The 19,054-nt window shown below is 41.0% G+C and overlaps 1 protein-coding gene across 4 annotated transcripts in view; it reads right to left on the bottom strand.

Annotated features, from left to right (window-relative positions):
• Nucleotides 1–19,054, bottom strand: part of PID1 (phosphotyrosine interaction domain containing 1) — a 265,880-nt gene that overhangs the window by 105,506 nt on the left and 141,320 nt on the right. The window contains exon 3 of one of the 4 annotated variants that reach the window (XR_015141163.1): nt 9,646–9,864. The exons of the other annotated variants lie outside the window; for them this stretch is intronic. The gene's annotated coding sequence lies outside the window, so the exon portion shown is untranslated. Of the gene's footprint in view, nt 1–9,645; nt 9,865–19,054 lie in introns of those variants that run through there. 4 annotated transcript variants of the gene reach the window in all.

Here is a 19,054-nt window from a genome sequence, read left to right as displayed (position 1 = left end):
CTGTGTATGTGTTTGTTAAGTTAAAATCTGGGGCAAAGACAAAATAAAATGAAATGTTTATTCTTCAGACATCATGCTGAGTTAATTTTATTATTTTCTTTTCAACCTAATGAGGAGTTTCAAAAGAGAAATCTGGAGTTTTGTTTTTTTTGGTGGGCGCAGTAGTTGGATATTAGGCAATCTATTTTCCTATCATAATCTGTCCATCTGTCCTGGGATGGCTCTGTTTTATAGTTGTGGGGTTCCTTTTGACTTCTCCCAGGCAACTGACATTTTACTTACTTGAGGTAAAGAATTTTTTTTTTTTAACTATAACAAAAGAAGAAAAAATTGATTAAAGATTATCTTAATTCTCTAAACAGTTTTGAATCAGAAAGAACTGAGGTTATATCTGGCAGTAAATCTGATAGCATCACCTCTAATTCTCCATAATTAGATGTTAAAGTCCTTTTCTTATGCTTCATATTGTCTTTATTCTGTTTAATAGACCCTGAAAATGATACTTGTGACTATGTCTCACATCTGTGGACACATTTCCCACTGATATTTGACCTACCGTTTAGAAAAAAAAGAAAAGAAAAGAAAATTCAAAATTTAGTCTGATTTGCAATAATTTATTTTTTAAAAATAGATGACTACACTAAATGTTCCCAGTTCAGAGATTATACTGTGCTAGCTCACAACTGAGTTTCAGGTGGAGGAATAGCCCCTAAAACTAAATGCTTTTCCACCACCTGTTGACTAAAGATACATATGCAATGGAATCATTTCAGTTCAGTGCCTCACTTGTGTCTGACTCCTCGTGATCCCCTGGACTGCAGCACACCAAGTTTCCCTGTCCATCACCAACTCCTGGAGCTTGCTCAAATTCATGTCCATCGAGTCAGTGATGCCATGTAACCATCTCATCCTCTGTTGTCCCCTTCTCCTCCTGCCTTCAATCTTTCCCAGAATCAGCATCTTTTCCATTGAGTCAGTTCTTCGCATCAGGTGGTCAAAGTATTGGAGTTTCAGCATCAGTCCTTCCAATGAATGTTCAGGACCAATTTCCTTTGCAATTGAATACTACTCAACTATAGAAAAGAATGAAATTTTGCCATTTGCAGCAACATGGATGGACTTGGAGGATATTCTACTCAGTGAAGTAAGTCATACAGAGAAAGATAAACACTGCATGATACCTTTGTCATCTGAGCCACCAGGGAAGCCTGTATGATATCACTTATATGCAAAATCTAGAACACAGAACAAACTAGCGAATATAACAAAAAAGTAGCAGACCTAAAAAACTAGTGGTTAGCAGTGGGGAGAGGAAAGGGGGAGAGGGCAACATACAGGGAGGGGATTAAGAGGTACAAACTATTATGTATAAAATAAGCTATAAGGATGTATTATACAACATGAGGAATATAGCTAGTATTTTACAATAATAACTAAAATTGAATATAACCTTTAAAAATTGTGAATCATTATATTGTACAATTGTAACTCATAAAATATTGCACAGCAACTATACTTTATTAAAAAAAAAAAAAAAAAAAAAGACTCCTGAGTTGGAAGAAGTAACTGTGTGTCTCCTATTCTGAATAGTATTTCTAAAATTGCCCCTCATGAGATTTTTTCCTTTGGCCTTGGGGGCCAATTTCATAATTGGCTTAAGGTTAAATGTCTATTTATGTCAATGTGTCTGTCAGGGTGGAACTGTGGAAAAAGTATTACCACTATTTGCTGCTATCCAGTTTCTGCTTCTAGTATTCAGGACATTTGCCTTCCCTTGTCTCTCTGAGGTTAGTTTTGGCTATAAGACTTGCTCTGGCCAATAAAACTGAGCAAAAGCGATGTGTGTCTGTCTGTTGCTGAAGCACTGAAGAACGCATGTGTTGTTCCCCATGCTCTCTTGCCCATTACTGAGACCTGTGAAATTCTATGTGCAGGAGCCTCCAGCAGCTGGGGCTTCAGACTACAGGTGTCATGAATCAGAGCCCTCCACCAGTGGCTATGTGCTATAAGAAAGAAAACTGCACAGTTTTGGTCACTGACACTTGAGGAATGTTTGTCATCAGAGTATAATGTCCCATCCTGACTAATGCAGGCAGCGAAAAAAAAAAAAAGCAGCTTTCATTTTTGGTCCAGTCCTTCCTCCACACACTTAAACATTCTCTATCAATTATTGAGGCAAGTGACAAAGCAAATCAAACTGGATCTGACCTTCTTCTGCCTCTTGGAACTCGAAGAAACACCAAAGGAAAAACTGCCTAGAATACTGAAACATATAAGCAGCTCTTCCTTTCCTTCTCCCCTCATACCCTAAAAACAGACCTTGGAGCCTCATCTCCATGAAAATGAAGGATGAGAACAGACAATTCAGCTGAAATCATCCCATTTCTTAAATACTTAAGTATGGGCCATTGAGCATTTACCATCCTTGCTATGACACCCCGAGCTCACTTCCCCATGTGCACCGTATGCCTGTGGGAGGCTGGTCTTCAGACGGGCAGCTGGTGGACCGCTAGAGGCTTTCTCCATCGAAGTATGTGGAGCAAGCATATTGAGCAAAATGTGAACCTTCTGTCTCTCAGCAATAAAGTTCCTGCTATGTTCCGAGATGGCCAGGGGCTGCACAATCTTTGGGTGCTATTTAGGGAACAGCAGAGGATTATCTGACTCTAATGTGTTTACCAGGACAATTTCTTGCATAGTTACAAAAGCTGATTTCTCCTTACAGCCATCCCACAAAAATCTTAAAATGTGACTTACATCATGAGTTTGAAAGACTCTCAAAAAGAGCCACACCATGTGCCAGATGCAACAGCAAATCTCTACCTCGAGAAAAAAAAAGAAGACAACAACAACAAAAGTTTTCATAAAAAGACGCTTCTGCTCAAAGTTTCTATGAAACAATGATGATGCAGTCTCAAAGGATGTAAGATTTTAGAAAGAGAAAATTTAAAAAAAAAATGCATCTGAAGTCAAAGCACTGAGTTTTTCCCATTGCGCTACATAAAGACGATGAGTCTGGAGGCAATTTAACAAGTTTAAATTACAACTTGGAAAGTAATAAGCTTTGGCTCCTGAGATGCACAACCAACTGGGAATGGTCTGGCAAAAAAATCTTTATATTCCACATTTCTCAGCGAAATCCCAGACTCATATGCAACACTTAGCATTTAGGAGATAATATGAGAATTTAGCAATCTTCGAGCAGGACTTAGGAACCTGAAATCACTAAAACGACGGCCTGAGATATAAATAAGCTTTTCATCCACTGTGTAAAATACTGATAAAGAGGTCTTAACAGATACTTTGATTTTAAAACACGATTCCGAAGACAGCATGACAAATATAAACATCAGCATCTCCGAAAATGTCATTCCCTTTGAATGTCTGCACATCTGGCTGAGCTGAATTTCTCCACAGTCCCAGAAAGACGGCTACAAGCCAGGTGCCCCCTCATGTTGGCATTTGTCTATTTCACTGTATTATTAGTCAGAGCAAGCTAATAACTTCTGTAACCAACATTTTGGAGGCTTAACAAAATAAAGGTTTCACTTGTGTCCCAGCAACTCTCCAGGGCTGAGCTTCCTAGTCAGACAGCTGTCCTCCAAGCAGCAGGGCCCTCCCACAGCCTGTGGCTTTACCTTCCTCCTGGAATCTGGAGCCTGTCCATCCAGATGGCAGGAGGAGAATGAAGGAACGCTGCACATTTCATAGGCCAGGCTTAGACAAGGAATACATCTCTTCTGCCCACATTTCAGGGGTCAGGACTCAGTTATATGGGACGCCTACCTGCCAAGGAGACTGAGAAAGGTCATCTAGCTGTGCGTCCAGGAGGAAAAGGAAAGGATTTGGTGATGCTTTTGTCCCCTTGCTGGCTAAGATGTAACCTCTCTGTCTTCTGTTCTATTAAACAGGCATAGAAATTGTATCTGTTTATTATATTATTCTACCTCCATTTTTCCCCAAGTTTCGAAAACTGACCAGACTCAGAACTGACTTGAATTTTAAGAAACTTATGAATGAGCAAGACTGGCAGCTTATTTCTATTGGAGGCTAGAACTTATCAGTTACCAGCTAGGACACCCCTGTTAGGGACTGAATGTTTGTACTCCCCCCAAAATTTTTATGTTGAAATCAGGTCCCTAAAGTGATGGCATACAGAGGTGGGGGATTTGGAAGATAATTAGGTCATGAGGTTGGGGCTCTCATCAATAGACTAGTGCCCTTATAAGAAGAGACCAGACAGCTGGCTCACTCTTTGGACCAGGTGAGGACACAGCAAGAAGGCAGTCACCTGCAACCAGGAAAAGAACCCTCATCAGATGCCATATCAAACCAGCACCTTAATCTTGGATTTCTCAGCCTCCAAAACTATGAGAAATGCATTTCTCTTGTGGATAAACCACTCGATTTATGGCATTTTTCTACAGCAGTGCAAGCCTAGACAACTTCCTTCTCCAGTTAAGGTGTCTAAAATTCAAAGCAAGGCATCAGAAAGTGAAATTCTAAGCAGAGGTAAGGGAGGACATGGGCCAGTCTGAAGGTGTGCTTTTTCCTACACCAAGTATTTCTCACCCTGGCACTATGGACTTTTTGGATTGGATAGTTCTTTGATGCAGGGCTGTTCCACACATGTGAGGCTGTCACACAACATCACTGGCTTCTCTTTGGACCAGGTGAGGCCATTAACGCCTCTCCAGTCGTGAAGACCAAAAATGACTCCAGACACTGCCAAGTGTCCCTAGAGAACAAATCTGCACCCTTTAGCTTTGGGAACTAGTGTTCTCAATCATAAGAATGTGGAATGAATTAATATCACTCCTATATGCCAGAGGCAGTACTTGTCTGTCTGTATTTCTTTTTTTTTAATTTAAACTTTTTATTTTATATTGGGGTGCAGCCGATAAACAATGCTGTGAGAGACTAGGGTGAAAAGCAAAGGGACTCAGCCACACATACACATGTACCCGTTCTCCCCCAAACCCCTCTCCCATCCAGGCTGCCACATAACATTGAGCAGAGTTCCCTGTGCTGTACAGGAGGTCCTTGTTGGCTATCCATTTTAAATGTAGCAGTGTGTACATGCCCATCCCAAACTCCCTAAATATCCCTCCCCCGCTGTTTCTCTGTCTTTCTTTCTCTCTCTCTCTCTCAAAGTCTTGGAAAACACTGTCAGATACATCCTCTTTGGCTTTGTCTAGCCTCCGTGCAATTCATCTTTCTCAAAGGATACTTCCTTCAGATGTGTTGGCTCAATCAGTGAGATTACGTTTGTCCTCTATGGTGAGAGCTGTCAGGGGTTCTGTCTGTCTCCCATTTCCCCATGACATCGGTGTTACACATCTTGTTAGGGACTAAATGACTAAACAAGCTTCCAACCACAGGTAAATGAATTGGAACTTTTACACCCAAGTCTCCCCACCAAATGTCTCTCACTGATTCTCAACAGCCAAAGTGGTTTCCAACAAGGCAATAAAGAAACTCAACATCTATAACCTCATTGTAGGACCCTTATAAAAAGCAAAATCCAGTTTAGGGAAATGCATTCCTATAAAGGCTTCCTTGGTGGCTCAGTGAAAAAAAATCCACTTGACAATGCAGGAGACATGGGTTTGATCTCTGGATCAGGAAGATCCCCCAGAAAAGGAAATGGCAACCCACTCCAGTATTCTTGTCTGGGAAATCCCATGGACAGAAGGAGTCAAGCAGGTCACAGTCAATGGGGCCTCTAAAGAGTCAGACACAACTTAACGACTAAACAACAACAATTTCTTTAAATTTCCTCTAAAACCTCAAGTTTAAAAATATATATATATATATATTTTTTTGAATACGGTTAAGTTTATTTTATTTTTATTTTTTTTTCTTTAATAGAAAATTATTTAATTAGTATACATGTGTTCCCCATCCTGAACCCTCCTCCCTCCTCCCTCCCCACACCATCCCTCTGGGTCGTCCCAGTGCACCAGCCCCAAGAAATCTTGGTTCAAATAGTGTTTCATTGCCTCCCTTCAATTAGCTGTTGTATCACAGCAATTAGGGAAAGACTCTCCGATGCTGGTGTAACTGTACAAAGTCCCAATATTTCAAGTTGAAATGTGCAAAGGGACTTATTTATTACTTTCATTGCTCAAAGGAGAATCTTTGATAAGGAAAAAAAACGTTCAAAGCCAAGGAATGCTTTTATTTGAATAGAGTGGACTTATTCTAGGATGATAACGCTTGGAAAATCTAAGCTATTTAATGAATATTTCATGAACACTGCAGGTAAAGAACTGTGAGCTTTCCTTCACTTCATTTTTAAACTAAAAACAAAACAAAATAATAATAATAATAATCACCACCATTCATAGTGCCTATCATTTCCCAGGCCTCTCTATTCATTATCTCTGATGCTTACAAACACCCAGTAGGTAGTTATTTATATCATATTTTCAAAAGATGAACAAATTGAGGCTTAGAGAAAGCAACTGATTGGTCCAGGAATGCATAGCTTGGTAAGTACAGAACTGAGACTTGAAGACAAGTCCCCCGACTGCAAAACCCTCTGTGTTTATACTATTTCCACCAAGGTATGATGGCTCTATAGGAAGTTCATCTGTTGAAAATCCCATATTGGCAATCACAGGTGCATCTGCACACCAAAATTTAAATGTCACCATGGCAATCGATATTTAAATTTGCATTTTCTTACCCAGCGGTTCTCAACTAGATACGTTACTTTCCGCATAAGTAGATTAAATTGCATCCCAGCTATTTTGAAAGAGTTCTTTCACTACTATCTTGGGATAGTAGTTTATGCAGAGTATTATTAACAAGCACGTTTCTAACAGCAATCTGATTTATCTGCAAAATGCTTCTCTTTCTCATCTGCCTCTCAACCCTCCCCTGCTCTAACTCCTACTCCCCAAACCCCCTTGCAGTGACCTCATGAGCTAACAAGGGAGGCGGCTACTCAGAAGAGCAGCACCCACGGTTGGGCCCTCGTGTTCACACTCATTATAATGAAAATCTGTCCTCCTGCCCAGTGGGCTCAAGTCACCATGGCAACCTACCAGCAACATCACTCACACAAATTAGAGCAAAGAAGCAAAGACAGGCTCCACCCGGACACTGAAGCAGTCGCACAAAGAAGGAAATATTTCTCAAGGACACTCTGCTCTTAAGTAGCCATTGGCAATCCTGCATCTGCTCAGCTTTATCACCAAAATAAACGTCCGTTGCTTTTTACTGAATGGTGTTCAAAGTCATTAAATAAAATACACTTGGGCCTTCAATGTGACTGAACTACGAATTGAAACTCTGAATAACTATGTCATGAAGGGCAGGATAAGAAGCCATCTCAGCAGCTTTAGAGCCCAAGCCCATCTGGGATGCTGTAGACCCACATCCATCCTCACTGCCCAAGGCGGCAGAACTTTCCCTACAGAGTGTGCAGGTCCCAGCCATGTATCCGTGAAAAGAGAAGTGTGCGACCACAAAGGACAGGGGCAAAGTGATGCCTCTGTGATGCTGAGGCAAGAAGGAAACTCGGTCCTTGTGGAAAGTCATTATTTTCTTCCTTACTTAAATACACACATACACAGAGTACTCACTCAGCCACATCCAGCTCTTTGCGACCCCATGGACTGTAGCCCGCCAGGCTCCTCTGTCCCCAGGATTTCCCAGACAAGAATACTGGAGTGAGTTGCCATTCCCTTCTCCAGAGGATCTTCCCAACCCAGGGATTGAACCTGGGGCTCCTGCTTTCACAGGCTGCCTGAGAAGACCCCAGACCCACAGTACCCCCCTCAGGACATGGACAGTATGTTAGGGGGCAGGAATGGGGTGGGGTGGAGGGGCAGGATGGTTGCCTCCTCCCCAGTAAAGCCATTTCATCCTTTGCAGTTGGGGACAAAATAAGGCCTGCTTCCTTGTCTGCCAAAAAAGGAGCCCCAGGACCAATCCCTGGGTTGGGAAGATCCTCTGGAGAAGGGAATGGCAACCCTTCAAGTGAAAGAGGAGAGTGAAAAAGTTGGCTTAAAGCTCAACATTCAGAAAACGAAGATCATGGCATCTGGTCCCATCACTTCATAGCAAATAGATGGGGAAACAGTGGAAACAGTGGCTGACTTTATTTTGGGGGCTCCAAAATCACTGCAGATGGTGATTGCAGCCATGAAATTAATAGACACTTACTCCTTGGAAGGAAAGTTATGACCAACCTAGACAGCATATTAAAAAGCAGAGACATTACTTTGTCCACAAAGGTCCGTCTAGTCAAGGCTATGGTTTTTCCAGTGGTCATGTATGGATGTGAGAGATGGACTGTGAAGAAAGCTGAGTGCCGAAGAATTGATGCTTTTGAACTGTGGTGTTGGAGAAGACTCTTGAGAGTCCCTTGCACCACAAGGAGATCCAACCAGTCCATTCTAAAGGAGATCAGTCCTGGGTATTCATTGAAAGGACTGGTGTTGAAGCTGAAACTCCAATACTTGGCCACCTGATGAGAATAACTGACTCATTTGAAAAGACCCTGATGCTGGGAAAGATTGAGGGCAGGAGGAGAAGGGGAAGACAGAGGATGAGATGGTTGGATGGCATCACCGACTCGATGGATGTGGGTTTGGGTAGACTCTGGCCATTGGTGATGGACAGGGAGGCCTGGCATGCTGTGGTTCATGGGGTTGCAAAGAGTTGGACACAGCTGAGTGACTGCACTGAACTGATTGAGATGTCTGCAAAAATTATAATCCTCAAGAAAGATGAGAGGCAGTAGAAAGTGCTTTTCTACTAGTGTAAAGTGGAGATGAGATGAGGAGAGCAGATCATCACTGAATCGTCACTGTGCAGTGTGGTTGAGTAAGTCATTTAGGGGACTAGTAGCTTCTGAGGCAATTTCATGGGTCCATTCAAGTTGGTGACTATGGGACCATTCAAGTTGGGTCCATTCACAGGCACATCAAACTCCCCAGGTCCTGCCCACCTCTCTCAGGAGACTGGGCTCCTGGAAAGCTTAATTCTCTCTGTGTCACAAGCAGCTAGCTCAACTCTAGCACAAAGAACTTGCTCATAAAAGGCAGCAGAACTCAACTAAAAATGACAATGGTCCTACCATCTAGGGCGTTAGTTTCCTGGGGCTGCCGTAACGAAGCGCCATGGACTGAGTGGCTTAAACGACAGAATTTACTCTTTCACTGTTCAAGAGACTGGAGTCCAGTCTTGTCAGCAGAACTTGTCAGCAGGACCGTGCCAGGAAAGGGTCTGCTGCAGATCTCCAGCCTGGGTTCTGGAATTTCCTTGGCTTGTGGCAGGATAACAGTTATCCTGTTATCCGTAACAGTTATGCCTGTTACGGCGTTCTTCTCGTGTGCATGTCTGTGCCCAAAGTTTCCACCTTTTTATAAGGTCAGTAGTCACATCTGATGAGGATCTCCCCGCTCCAATATACCCTCTCTTCGACTAACTACCCTTAACCACTCCCCTGTTTCTAAATAAAGTCACATTCAGAGGTTCTGGGTAAATAGGACTTCCACATATTAGTTTAGAAGGGACACAATTCAACCTCTAACATCTGAGCATAAATAAACTGTAAATAAAGACCAGATTGCTCTATGCAAAAGAAAAGAGTTAAGAATTCCCCTCACACATAAAAATGACCATGGCAGCTAGACTTTGGAAGGGATTTAATTTCCTGTAAGACTACATAGCGCAGGCAAAATGTCCATTCCCCCAAGAGGCACCACGAAATACTCAGGCAAGACATGAATTCCACTAATTAATCCTACTTAGCAATTAAAAACCAAGATCTCAGGTGTCAGCACAGTTCTGAATAAATCACGAAGGCCAGTCAGTCAAAATTCAGTTCTTGAAGGGTCTTCACATTTTCTGAAAGAGGAAACAAGACTCAGTCTGGGTTGAAAGGAGTACGAAATATTTCTCTAACTCAGAATCAATCACTGTTAAGCAATTTCAAGGAAACAGTGCGGAGAAGCTGGTAATGATGAGTAATGTTATCTTGAGATCTGGGAGCAAACCTTCTTTGGAGGGGCGTTAAGCAATCTTAGAAAACAATAGAGACACTGACATCTGTATTGTTCTTGGAATCAATCTCTGAGTATTCTGTGTTTCCCAGGAATCCAGATGGTGGCTTGTTTTTCATACTTACCGATACCTAGTAGGATCATCTCGTGTACACTACTCACTTCTGGGAGAAAGAAAGATTAAAATTGGCTATAGGAACAGAAGGTTACACTTAGAGAGTAAAGGAACAGAAGATGAACATGGTCCTTTCCCATCTTCTTAAATCACATCTCCAGTAACTCTCTGAGGACCACAAGCCCCCATTTCCCAAGCAACTACTTCGAGAAGAGGGAGTCCGTTTCACACACTGGCCCCTCTGGGCTCATGTGACAAGCAGTCCCCTCCCAGAGAAATCGAGTGAACAGTCATCATGATAAAACTGGCTTTTAAACCCACAGCGCAGAATAAGTAAATCAACACGAGAAATTCAGCTTTTGGTTGTCATTATCACTCTATGCTTTTCTGGACTTGAAACCTGTCACAAATTCTCAGGTCTACTATCAGTATATATTGCTAAAACTTTGAAACAAAATGCTAGAAATTCTTGGTATCTCCCCAATACATACTCATTTTGAAATTGTACAAATGAGCTCTAGATTCAAGTTACAAATTAATTTGAGCTCATGATGTAATTAAATGTTTGATTAGGAGCAAGAATTAACATATTACACAGAGGCATATAATTTTATGAGACAAACTAGTTAATTTCAGTAAAGAGATTCACCATGGTAACAAATTATCTGACAATTCAATATATACTTCAAAATAATTTTTCAAATTATCTAAAAATGTAGTTATTAAAGAGATATATCTAAATATATGCACTACACTGTAGAATTTCTTAAAATACTTGGGTAAAAGATGAGGATATTTAAAACTATACATACAGAGAGTAAAGCTCAAAGCCAAAAATTTGGAAAAAAGGGATGAAATGTTGACAACTTTTTGCAGCAAACATTGCATGTTTTAATTTCTTTATTTTAAACTTGTTGATATTTGGAAATGGTACATTTAATGCATTTTTTAACCTTTCTGGTTATCTTCCTAAAAGGGAACTGCCTGGTAGCATTCAAACTGGAGATGGATTTGTTTTAACTGCCAGATACAATTTCTAGTAATCAATCCGAGGTCTTCAAGTACAATTTCGTTTGCTACTTCAGGAGCTGGATGGCATTCAATTGCTCACAGCTGTTTCTAATTACACCTTGATCCAATAATAACTAAATATTGTTTAACACTCTGGCAGTAACTACTTAAGAAGATGCGGAGATCAATAATTGAAAGTAACACTTCCAGGCATCAACCTGAATAAATTAGAACCTGTCGAAAACACAAACACAATTCAGTAGGTGGCACTATTCCCTCAGCCAGAATTTTCTTTCATTATGCATGACTTGAGGACTCTCTATGTGGCAGTTCCCTTTATTCCTTTCTTCCATGGAATTCTGTGACCTAAGCAAGTATCAACATGCTAACCTCAAATATATTGCCAGGCTTCTTCTCTAGGAGATACACATCCAGATTAAAAAAAAAAAAACATACAGACAACAAGTGTAAGAGAAAAGAGTTCATCTCAAGTCCTTAAATAATGAGGTCAGTGGAGTGTTACTCCATTGCCTTCTATGCAATTAATTCTTAACATCCACTAAAGACAACCCAAGTGATGACTTTTTCTACAGATACGATCCAATGAGCTAATGTAAAATATTTGAACTAACCAATGAGCAGGTTTCTCTTCTTCAGCCCTACTGACATGTGGGCTGGGTAATTCTTTGTTGGTGAGGAAGTAGGGGAAGGACGCCCTGTGCACTTAGAATGTTTAGCTAACAACTGGATTCCACTAGCACCTCCCCAGTTGTGTTGTGACAGCCAAAGATGCTTCCAGATACCGTCAAATAGTCCTGGAGACAAAATCATCACATCTCAAAGCCTTCATTCAAGGAACGCTGCTCCTTTATACTAAAGACGGATCTCTGGCTTCATGGCCCAGAATGGAGTTATTCCACTAGCTACATTCAGGACCAAAGTTCATTATCCTTCTGTGGTTGTTCAGTCACTCATCATGTTCCACTTCGTGATCCCATAGACTGCAGCATGCCTGGCCTCCCTGTCCTTCACTGTCTCCCAGAGTTTGCTCAAATTCATGTCCACTGAGTGGATGATTTTATCCATCCATTTCATCCTCTGTCAACCCCTTCTCCTGCTCTCAATACTTCCCAGCATTGGGGTCTTTTCAAATGAGTGAGCTCTTCATATCAGGTAGCCAAAGCATTGGATCTTGAGTTTCAGAATCGGTCCTTCCAGTGAATATTCACTGGAATATTGATTTCTTTTCGGATCAACTGGTTTGATGTCCTTGCTGTCCAAGGGACTCTAAAGAGTCTGCTCCAGCACCACAATGTGAAAGCATCAATTCTTCAGTGCTCAGCCTTCTTTATGGTCCTTTTTTATTCTTTTATATCTGATTTGTTATTATCCTTTTTTTATCTGATTCCAAAGGGTGATTCATATACTTTGCTGAAAATTCTGAAGACAAGAAAACCACAAAGAGGAAAAATAAAAGCACCAGTAATTGCCCTATATTATGATATAATGATGGTTCCAATTGCATGACCTTAATTTTTCCTAGAAGATGCACATAGATTATGTGCACTAATCATTTGGTGTGTTAAAAATCTGGGAGATGTACAGCAGCACTATTTTGTACAAACAAGGTCATTTTATCTCTAAATATATGATTTGTCAGTGCTTCTCGAGTGGCTCAGTGGTGAAGAATCTTTCTACCAATGTAGAAGAACTGGGTTCTATCCCTGGGTCAGGAAGATCCCCTGAAGAAGGAAATGGTAACCCACTCCAGTATTCTTACCTGAAAAAATTCCCATGGACAGAGGAGCCTGGCAGGCTACAGTCCATGGGGTTGCAAAGAGTCAGACACAACTTAGCAACTGAACACATACACATGCACACATATATTCTGCCATTAAATACTCAATGAAGCATAATTTTTCATGGCTATATTCTTTTCAAGTGATAAATGTGATTTTTTTTTTAAACCAAGCTCTTGTATTAAACTTTTTTTCTGATCCCAAAGGTTAATGTTAATTACTTTTACTATGCTCTAGGGATAGATCTCCAGCAACAGAATTTTTTAGTACTAACCTATTTTAGTTCTACCTTTATAGAAAGATAACAAAAGAGGGAAATGAAGAAACAAAGAAAGGGAGAAAATGAAGAGGGGAGAATCAAGAGCAAAAGGAAGGAAGGGAGGGAGGGAGGAAGACAGGATAGGAGGAGGGGGTTGGGAAAGGAAGAAAGGGGTGAAGAGATGCAAGAGAGCAAAGCAGGGGAAGATGGAGGGAAGTGTATCAAGGGAAGAGAAGTCATTTCTATAGATGCTGAGGTACAAATGAATTTGCTGGCATCCTTCACACTGTTCTTTTCTCTCTTTGTTTCAATGGTTCCTATGGGCTCATCCTGCTATTAAAATGACCCTGCTCTTGCCCAGCATTCAGAGAGCACACATGTTGAATTATTTTCCCCTCATATACAGGATACATTGGTGAAATGGCTACAGCAGATAAAACTGAGAAACCTTGAAAACATGATGCTAAGTGAAAGATGCCAGACACAAAAGGCCACATACTGTATGATTCCATTCGTGTGAAATATGCAGCCAAGGCAAATTCATGGAGACAGAAGGTAGATTAGTGACTGCCAGGGGCTGGGGTATAGGGGACTGAGGGTGATGGCTTAACTGGCAGGAGACATCCTTTGGGGTCATGATGATGTTCTGGAATTAGTCACAACAGGGTGAACATACTAAATACCACTGAAAGTTATGCTTTAAAATGGTGAAAGTGATAAACTGGACAATGTGCATTTAAAACAAAAGTCATGAGTGAAAAAAATAATAAAAGAATCTCTCAAAGTATTTGAGCTAAGTTGAGAGGATTTTAAAAATAAATAAAAATAAAAGCAAGAAAGAAATAGCTGTTTTACTTGCCATCTGCTATTACTGTCTCTGATTTTTAAAAAAAAAAATTTTTAAATACACAGTTTTATTGCATTCTAACATGATAATTTATTTTAGCATTTTAGTTGGTAAGAAAAAATATCCTTCAACTGTAAGGAAGGTGTTTTTATTTATTTTTTATGTTTTAGAATTTTATTAATTCTAAAAATTACTTTACAATGTTGTGTTGGTTTATGCCATACAACAATGTGAATCAGTCATAAATACACATATGTTCCCTCCCTCTTGAACCTTCATCCCACCTCCCACCTGTTCCCATCCCTCAAGGCTGAAGGTTGTCACAGAGCACCATGTTGAACTCCCTGTGTTATACAGAATCTTTCCACTAGCTATCTATTTTACATATGGTAATGTATACATTTCAACATTACTCTCAATTTGTTCCACCCTCTCCTTCCCTGGCTGTGTCTACAAGTTTGTTAATTTTTTATACAAATTTTAAAGGTGACATTCCATTTACAGTTGTTATAAAATATTGCCTGTATTCCCCACGTTGAACAATATACCTGTCACTATCTTATTTGACCTTCACAGCAACCTTCCCAGGTGAGTATTATTCCCATTTTACAGATGATGTAAGAGAGACTAAGATGATTATGTTGATTCAGATACGCAACTCCTAAGAGGTGGAATCAGAATCTGCTTTCCACTTCAAAATCCATTCACCAGGGGAAAAGCCCAGGTTAACTACATGGCTTGACTGCGACCTTAGAAAAAAAGTGTCCCTAAGTCATGTCCAACTCTTTGTGACCCCATGGACTGCAGCCCACCAGGCTCTCTGTCCATGGGATTTCCCAGACAAGAATACTAGAATGGGTTGCCATTTCCTTCTCCAGGGGATCTTCCTGACCCAGGGATCAAATCTGGGTCTTCTGCTTGGCAAGTGGATTGTTTACCACTGAGCCACCAGGGATGGATTTACACATACACTAACCTAGTGATTTCAGTTCAGTTCAGTTCAGTTCAGTTTCTCAGTCATGTCCGACTCTTTGCAACCCCATGAACTGTAGCACGCCAGGCCTCCCTGTCCATCACCAACTCCCAGAGTCTACCCAAACCCATGTCCATCAACTCGATGATGCCATCCAACCATTTCATCCCCTGCCGTTCCCTTTTCCTTCTGCTCTCAATCCTTCCCAGCATCAGGGTCTTGTCCAATGAGTCAGCTCTTCACATCATGTGGCCAAAGTATTGGAGTTTCAGCTTCAAAATCAGTCCTTCCAATGAACACCCAGGACTGATCTCCTTTAGGATGGATTGGTTGGATCCCCTTGCAATCCAAGGGTCTCTGAAGAGTCTTTCCAACACCACAGTTCAAAAGCATCAATTCTTCAGTGCTCAGATTTCTTTATAGTCCAACTCTCACATCCATACATGACCACTGGAAAAACCATAGCCTTGACTAGATGGACCTTTGTTGGCAAAGTAATGTCTCTGCTTTTGAATATGCTGTCTAGGTCAGTCATAACTTTCCGTCCAAGGAGTAAGCGTTTTTTCATTTCATGGCTGCAATCACCATCTGCAGTGATTTTGGAGCCCCCCAAAAATAAAGTCAGCCACTGTTTCCCCTGTTTCCCCATCTATCTGCCATGAAGTGATGGGACTAGATGCCATGATCTTAGTTTTCTGAATGTTGAACTTTAAGCCAACTTTTTCACTCTCCTCTTTCACTTTCATCAAGAGGCTTTTTTGTTCTTCTTCACTTTCTGCCATAAGGGTAGTGTCATCTGCATATCTGAGGTTATTGATATTTCTCATGGCAATCTTGATTCCAGTTTGTGCTTCCTCCAGCCCAGTGTTTCTCATGATGTACTCTGCATAGAAGTTAAATAAGCAGGGTGACAATATACAGCCTTGACACACTCCTTTTCTTATTTGGAACCAGTCTGTTGTTCCAGGTCCAGTTCTAACTGTTGCTTCCTGACCTGCATACAGGTTTCTCAAGAGGCAGGTCAGGGGGTCTGGTATACCCATCTCTTTCAGAATTTTCCACAGTTTGTTGTGATCCACACAGTCAAAGACTTTGGCATAGTCAATAATGCAGAAATACATGTTTTTCTGGAACTCTCTTGCTTTTTCAATGATGTTGAAAAAGCGGATGTTGGCAATTTGATCTCTGGTTCCTCTGCCTTTTCTAAAACCAGCTTGAACATCTGGAAGTTCACGGTTTACATATTGCTGAAGCCTGGCTTGGAGAATTTTAAGCATTACTTTACTAGCGTGTGAGATGAGTGCAATTGTGCAGTAGTTTGAGCATTCTTTGGCATTGCATTTCTTTGGGATTGGAATGAAAACTGACCTTTTCCAGTCCTGTGGCCACTGCTGAGTTTTCCAAATTTGCTGGCATATCGAGGGCAGCACTTTCACAGTGTCATCTTTCTAGCAATTTACCTGGACACAAATCATCCATATTGTCATTTAGGAAAGGAGAAAAGCCCTGACTCCAATGACCTCTTTGAAATGCCCCATCTTAAAGGAGGCACTCTTTCTCAGCAGAAATAAACAGAAGGGAAACACAGAATAGAGAAATCTCAATCCTGTGTCCACAAACATCTCATGGGCAAAGTAAAGACTTAATCTCTTACTTTTGCCAAATAAGTCAAACTCAACCAAATTCACTAGCTAGATCACTGAGACCAGGAGGGAATACCACACGAAAAGATAGATTTATGCATATATGACTAACTTCAGAAATCATATTTTCTTTTTTCCCAGCTTTACTGTGATATAATTGCAACAGTGTGTAAGTTTCAGGTGTACAATGTGGTGATTTGATATAGGTATATATTGCGAAATATTTACCACAATAAGGTGAGTTAACACATCCTTCATCTCACATAATTACCATTGTGCTATTGCTGTTGTGATGGTGAGAACATTTAACATCTCTTCTCATAGCAACTTTCAAGTATAAATACAGTATTATTAACTAAAGTCACCATGCTGTACATTATATCCCTGAAATTTACTCACTTTATAGCTAAAAATCTGTACTCTTTGGCCAGCATCTTCCCATTTCTTATGCCCTCAATCCCCAGTAACTATCAATCATTCTTCTCTTTGCTTCTATGAATCTATGAGTCTGCTCTTTCCTTCTCACTTTTATGAGATTCCACGTATAAATGAAACAATACACTATTTGTCTTTCTCTGATTTATTTCACTTAGCATTACGCCCTCAAGGTTCATTCATGCTATCACAAGTAGAGAACCTCCTTGTTTTTTTGTGGCTAAAAATATTTCATTTGTGTAGATATCACATTCTATGTATTCATCTGTCAGTCAACACATAGGTGGTTTCCACATGTTGGTCATTGTGAATGATGCTGTAATTGACATGGGAGTGTAAATGTCTCTTCAAGGTAATGAAGAAATCATGTATTTTCATGACGGGGCTTCCCTGGTGACTCAGATGTTAAAGAATCCACCTGTAATATGGGTGACCTGCGTTCGATTCCTGGGTTGGGAAGATCCCTTGGAGGAGGACAGGCAATCCATGTTAGCTAACACAGTATTAGCTAACAAAGAATCAGCACTTTGCTCAATTGCCTACTTTTTGTCTTTGATACACAGAAAAAGAGATCTAGCTGATACTGTCAGCAATGACTAGCTAGTCCCATATACACCAATATCTACTTCTCATGATCTGGACAGGGCTCTCCAATGTGGTTCCTGTTGGGTTTGGTCAATCCTAAAATACACCAGCACCTCCCTCCAACCCTGGTGGAAGCTTCACTTTCCAAAAAACCACAGTACTTCATAGCTTCAGATTGTGAGCTCTGTGGTCTGCAAACGAATAGTACAATGGACTGTCTTATGAAGAGGTGGCACCCTCCTTGGTGGCACCTGATGCAGAAGTTCTATACAAAAATGCTTAGGGTGTAATTACAGCAAAATCTATGGCCACAGAAAAACCAGCAGGTCTCCAGCAGGTCTAGCTTCTCAAAGCAACACTGAACAGGGAAGGAGTCAAAGGAGCGGTGCAGGGAATTGAAAGCATCTCATTGAATCAAGAAGGAATTTCAGCCGCAAAGAAAGCATCTCATTTTTATTTTGTTTTTTGTTTTTACTCCAGTGGACATGAGTTTGAGCAAACTTCACTGGGAGATAGTGCAGGACGGGGAAGGTTCGCATGCTGCAGTCTATGGGGGTCACAAAGAGTCGGACACAACAATTGAACGACAACGATAGCAATTAAATTAATTACTGTTCAGAAAATAAGGAAACTCAAGCAGCAAAGAGCCGAAGCTAAGGAGAGGTTTGTTTTAAAGCACGAAGAGTAATTATGTGAAATACAGAACTCAGATGATTAGACAGTAAACAGCAAGCCCAATTTATTCTTGTTGATTAATGGGATAAGGTCTGAAAAGTAGTCAGAGATGTGGTAGTAGTTTCTAAGAGGGCCCCCAAGGATCCTCACTTCCTAGTATTCACTCTCCCCTTGAGTGTCGACCGGATCTAGTTGTGACTGGCTTCTAAATACCTCTTCCGAGTTTGTTACAAAAAGACGCTGTCTTGTATCTTGCTCGTCCCCCTGGCTCTCTCGCTTACTCACTATGGCGAAAGCCAGCCGCCATGTTGGAGAGCTGCCCTATGGAGAGGCTCTTGTGGCCCTCATTCCAGCCACCTGGAAGGAACTGAATCCCGCTGATGACCACCCCAGTGCACTTGAAAGGGGATGTTCTCTCAGCTGAGCGTTGAGACCACACTGCAGGCCAGCCAGCAGCTCCACTGACGGCAGCCACAGGGGAGACTAGAGGCAGAAACAGCCAGCCAAGCTGCACTCAGATCCCAGAACCTCAGAAACTGTGAGATAATAAATGTTTGCTGCTTTAAGCCACTCATTTGGGAGTAATTTTTATGCAGCAATGGGATAACTAGTATAACAGAGTTTTCTGATATTTCACTGGTTAATAAAGAGAATCATTTCATAAATCTAATATTTCTCACTCTTGGACTTGGC

This window comes from Bos grunniens, chromosome 2 (genome assembly GCF_055505025.1).
Source record: "Bos grunniens cultivar Pamir isolate PY7600 chromosome 2, Bosgru_T2T1.0, whole genome shotgun sequence".
Taxonomy (NCBI): Eukaryota; Metazoa; Chordata; class Mammalia; order Artiodactyla; family Bovidae; genus Bos; species Bos grunniens.
Note: the sequence above shows the minus strand (reverse complement) of the source record. Positions and strands in the feature narration are given on the sequence as shown.